This window comes from Pyrgilauda ruficollis, unplaced genomic scaffold (genome assembly GCF_017590135.1).
Source record: "Pyrgilauda ruficollis isolate IOZ18807 unplaced genomic scaffold, ASM1759013v1 scaffold27, whole genome shotgun sequence".
Lineage (NCBI taxonomy): Eukaryota > Metazoa > Chordata > Aves > Passeriformes > Passeridae > Pyrgilauda > Pyrgilauda ruficollis.
The window spans coordinates 6,640,186-6,646,185 of NW_024524044.1; positions in this window are offsets into that span (position 1 = coordinate 6,640,186).

The following is a 6,000-nucleotide window of genomic DNA, read 5'->3' on the forward strand; positions in this document are numbered from 1 at the left end:
AGGATGTATTTACAACACTGGAAAAAATTAAAAGAAGCAGAGTTTCTAAGGATAAAAAATATTTCTAGTTGTGCTACCCAGTGTTAGCTGATCTGGGTCAGTATTGATCCCTCAATCCCTAGCCTTCTTGGAAAGCTTAATTTATTTTTGTTATGTCTTGAGTTAACTGTGGACATCCCTTGTGTGTTTTCTCAGTAGTTGAATTTTCTGGTTCATTTTTCAGACCTCAGAAAAGCCTGTAGGAATGGTCCTTTTATGTTGAAGTTTTGTGTAGATAGCTGTATTTACAGCTTGGTTGAGGACTGCTATTTCTCTTTCATACTCAAAGAAAAGCTTGTATGCTCCAAAACATAGTTGTGTAGGACAATAAAGCGGAAGTGTTTGAGAAAGAGGAAAGAAAAATTCTCATTGTTCCAAAAGCTGATTTTTCAATACAACAAAGGAAGAGGAGAGATCCAGTTATGGGCCATGAGATGGCAAGAGGTGCATCATCGCACCCTGACAGATACAATGACACAGAAGTCATGTCCCCACTGGTTAGCAGATTAAAAAAATAAACTTTCCTAGGCACTATGAGCTTCTGTAGAATGCATATTCACAGTCTGATTGTGAGTTCTTTCTCTTGAGTGATCTCAGAACTGTTTTGACTGAAGCCCTGAGCAACAAACTGTTGCACAGATCAAGCAGCATATACTTCATGCAGTCCCCATGGGCCACTCCAGGCAGGACCAGATGAGAGAAATGCTCTCTGTGCTACTGCCAGGAGCATGACTCCATTGGAGTCTCTGGCAGAAGGCACCTGCAGACACCCAAGGTCAGCAGTGCCAAGGAGCCAGGGCTATAGGGCAATTTGCTCTAAGACCTGGATACAACTCATGGGCAATGTGGAAGAATGGGGATATGTGTTGTATATGTCCCAAGGACATTAAACCCCGGGGGGAAAATAAAATTATTTGATTTGATTTCCATATTATAGAAAGTAGTATGTGAAGAATCACCTGAAGGAATGGGGAATGAGCCTTGCAAGAAGTCAGGCAAGCACTGTGATGATCCAACACGAGCCAACAATTTAACACAATCTCTCCTCCTGTCCTGAGCAACCACCACAACACGTGAAGGCCAAGTCATGCATCACGCAACTCAATGGACTTTTTTTTAATGTTTTACAGGAGTGATCCATAGACTATGAGAATGATATCTGTATATATTGATATCACATGACAGGAAAGAGACTAGTGCTCAGTAAGGTTGTATTGGATAGTGTAAGACTTAACATGGCATACATTGTATGGACTAAGGGCTAGAGATTGAGCTGGGATGGATGGATTTTGCTCATGTCAGTCTGTCATGGTGCTGGTTTGGACCATGTGATGATTTGAAAATGTGGCTAAAAAGGTGGATAACACACTTGTGTTTTGGTTATTGCTGAGAAGTCCTTCCATGGCATCAAGATATTCCCACTCTGCCTACCAGTGAGTAGGCTGAAGGTGTGCAAGAAGTTAGGAGGGGACATAACAAAGGTAACTGACACAAACTGATTAAACGGGATATTTTCTGCTGTATAAAAGCAGGTTTAGCAATAAAAACTGAGGGAGGTGGTTTTGTGGGAGGTGGTCAATGTTAATTTTTTTATTAAGGTTTTATTCCATTTCATTATTCCTCTCTATTTTACTTATTGTTTTTAACCCACAGGTTTTCTCACCTTTGCTCTTCCTATTTTCTCCCCTGTCCCACTGGAGTCAGAACAGCTGAGTAGCTACGTGGAGCTTAGCTGGTGAACTGAGTCAACCCACCACACCTTGTCAATGGCCTTGCAACTTACAGTAGCACTCTCCATCTTAACATTAAGTTAAAAACCTTTGGATCATCACAGACAGAATGGTAATATTACCAGACCAAGAAGAACATTTCAGTTAAGCAATACTTCCTGAAAATTTCAAAGCATGCGTAATTTAGTACAATGTGCAGTGAGGCAGGTTCCATAGAAGTGTGAAGGGGGAAAAGAAAAATCAATATTTCCTTGTCAAAGGTTGATGATTCAGGATTAGCAGGATAGGTTTATAGAATGAGATAAGTACTATATTAGAGCAGCATGCTAATCTAGAGGGAAAGTTTTTTTACACCAATATATGACTAATTATAGTAACAGAAATACTACATAGCACAACAAGAACTGTAAGATGAATAAGATATTACTCAACAGGAAGAAATCTGTGGAAAAACAGGGCAAAGGAATGTAATAAAAGAATCTTCTCAAAGACATTTGAAGCATTTAAGCTTCTACAAAATTATATTAATGATTTTCAAAATTATAATTATTCATAACAAAAATGAGAAGCATTAAGAAAAAAGTTTTTTAAATAGAAAAACTTGAGTTCTGAATTTATTATGTTCTACACTGTAGGGGAAAGAGAAGAAAGCTCCAGAAATGGCGTGGGTAGGCACTGTGGTGGGATTTACTTCTGATTTTACACTTGCATATCTAAATTGGTCACCATAACCTTTGTTTCACAATCTCTAGATAGATGGAATACTCCCTCCATGCTCAGCTGAAGTTCTTTAAGCAGGCTGAGGTGAATTATGGGTGTTTCTGTAGACTGGCTACAAAGTCTTATTCAAGGCATCAAACTTTTAGATGTCTGTGGTAGGACAGACTTGTTTTACCCTCTGCTGGTTTGGGAAAAAATCTTAAGAAGCTCTCTGGAGTCAAGAATAGCTGCAAAAGACCTGGAGCACTGAGCAAAGAAACAATCTTCCTTCCTTTGGTCTTAGATTTTAAGCAAATGGATATAGCATGTACCCATCATTAAACAAGATTTTATCAGTATTTTCAACTTCATTATTTTTGTTGAAGAATTAACTCTCAATCCTTATCACTGAAAAAAACTTTGGAAACCATCTCTAATTTTATTTGTGTATTAACTTGCCAGTAGCCGGGATCAAAGTATTTCATTATTGCCAGAGAAAAATTAAATGTCTTTAGTGCCCAACACTGATCTCCACCTTAGAAAGATGCCATTAAGAATAAATTTTCACTAATTAGAAAGCATGAAAATTAATTCAAAACCACTAATTCCTGAAGAACTTGCATGTTCTGTAAAGCTTTTAACAGGCACAGGAAATTTTGCCTGGCTGTTTCCCATTCTTGTTGCTCATTATTTTTCTTCAAAAACATAAAAGCTTTTGGAACTGAAAATTCTATTAACATCCCCATGTAGCATATAGAGAAAATTAAATGTTCCTTCTCTTTCCTTTTTTCTTATTACAGAAGTGAAATCAGAGCTGCACTGAGTGCAGTTCCACAGTGGTGGAATTGGATGTGTGGTCATGTGTGTCCCATCCTGAAGTTTTCCAATTTCTAAGTACATATCCAAGATGACAACAGACAACTGCTCCAACAACTCTAAATGTTCTAAAAACCAGGTTAGTAAATCTGTGTGGAACTGTAATTGTATTTTAAACTGTGTGTTTTCTTTTTTTAAAGAATCTCCTAAGGAACAGACTCTTCTAAGCTTAGCAGGATGCTACCAGGGACAATGAGATTTGTATGGAAAAGGAGGTAAAGAATCAAAACAAAAGTACCTTTTGGGAATTTCAGTAGCATAAAGTTCTGAATTATATGTGATATTTATCTGCAGATTGAAGATGGAGATTTTGGAGGCTTCTGAAATAATTTGGGTGTTGTATTCCTATATTCTTGGCCTGACATACTAAACAGCAATAGTAAAAGAACACTAAACCACATTTATTTTCATAATATTCCTTGCATTTCTCTTTATACACTACAGAACAGCTGAGAAAGTTCTCTTTGAAAGAGATCATTGTCACTTTTTGTAGAAGCAGTTCACAAAAACCAGATTAAATCAATTTTCATCATATTATGAGAGGAGAAACTAATTTTATACCTACATTCAGTCTGTGTTTCTGAATGGAAAGAATTTGACAGGTTGAATACACTTCCACACTCCTTACTGCATAAAAGCAAACAAACTGAAAAGAAACAAAATCCAATTATCAACACTGAAAATTTTAATAAGCAAGAAGCTCACTATTCCTTGTAAACATGCTTCTTTTCACTTTGGAAAGAAACCCAGTGTATCTAAAGTACTTTAGTGTGCTGATTTTTCAAGATGACCTGTACTTAGAGCCATTTTCCTTGAATCAGTTCAAGGGCTTCAGATATCACTGTATGGTCTTCCAAGTTTCTGAAGCAAATTACCCTCTTCCAATGATGCTAGATAGGACAGAGGGTCTCCAATATTCTCATTTATTCTGGGTACTCCATTCCTGTGATACTTCCCACTGGAATCACTGCCCAGTGACACAAAGGAGAATTTCCAAGACATAAACTACATGTAAACTTCCTGTTCATGAAAAAAATAAAAGACAAAGAAATAATGGGATTTTAAAACATTAAAGGGCCTATATATGGTTCTCCTATATTTGAAGCATATACTTGAGAGCTTAAGAAGTCTTAGTTATGTGAGATTCATTACACAAACTCTGTCTCTGCATCAATCTGCTCCTCTCAAACAGCTCCTTGACAATGCTTCTCTGCACCTCTGAAGCAGCTGTAAGCAGTTTAACTTCAGAGCTGAAAGCAGTTTGTCTTCATCAATGAGATATCTACAACAAACAAGTTCTGCTGAGAGTTTTTTCCTGGATGGAGCATGACATTAACCAGGTGAGTTGAATTTCACATATTCAGAACCCATCCTGGACACTTGCCAGGCAAGCCTGTAATTCACCTTCCACAGCATGTTCTCTTCTTGGCCAGGACCTCTCTGTAAATACAGTCCTCTTGACGAAGGAGCTGCCATGCTTCCAGTTTGCCCAATGATTTTCTCCACCCTCATTCCAGAGGTTTCACTGAACGCCTCACACTCCTGTACATGGTGTCCAATGTGATCCTTTTAAGGACAACAGACACATGCCTTTTGGAAACTACACCTGTCATATTCTGGCAAATTTTCCTTGCCAATGACCAGCATGGGCTGGGAAAAACCTGAAGCCTTCATAAGCTTTTAATCTTCCTGCATATTCTGCTCATCAACTGAACAGGCAATAATACCATTCTGCAAGAGACATGGCCTCTGGGCTGCTGTCATGTGCCCCTGGTACAAAATCAGAACACAAACCTTGAAGAATTTATAAGCCTAATTTATCATTAGCAATTTTTTGCCTCCTTAAAATATGGCTCCATGTTTATTCTTGTTGAATGACATGTAGTTGGTGCTGTGTGAACCCAAAGTTTAACCTGCAGTGGATCTGCATGGACAAGCCTTCTTTCCAGAAGAGACACTCTCACAGCCTGGGAGAATTCATGTGCATGTTGGAGCAGCTATAAAGGCAGAGCTGTTTGTCTCACACCATGATCTAATTCTCTATGGCATGGAGTTTTCAGACCTCTTCCCACTGAAATGTGCACATTCCTCATGAAAGGATAGAGATTGTGGTAGAGTTAACACAGATTTGTAAGACTTCATTTCATGAAGTGCTAATAATATTCCTCAAACTTACAAAACACTGGCTTGGTAATGAATTTCAAATATATGTCTGAAAATAGTCCACAACTGTCAGCAAATTATCTGAGCTGCAAATAAACTAGGTGTGCTCTGACAGAACACCATCCTATACTTTTGATTTTTATCATTTTGGATGAGAAATTTTGTTTTAAAATAAGTTGCATGATATAACTCCCAGGTAAGAGTTTTAATTTTCCTAAGTCTATACATTCAGGGCCAGCTTGGATGAACTTTGAACAACCTGGTCTAGTAAAAGATGTCCCTGCCCACTGCAGGAGATGAACTTGATGTTCTTTAAAGGTCCTTTCCAACCCAAACTATTCTATGTTTGCTTTTATACAGAATGCAAAAGCAGCAGGAAAAAACTCTGCCTACAATGGCACTATAAAAGGTGTCTGTTTGCAGGGGATTTCCGTTCATGACAGCAAAATCTTTTATGTGGACTTTTATCAAATAAAATCTGAGTCAGTAATAC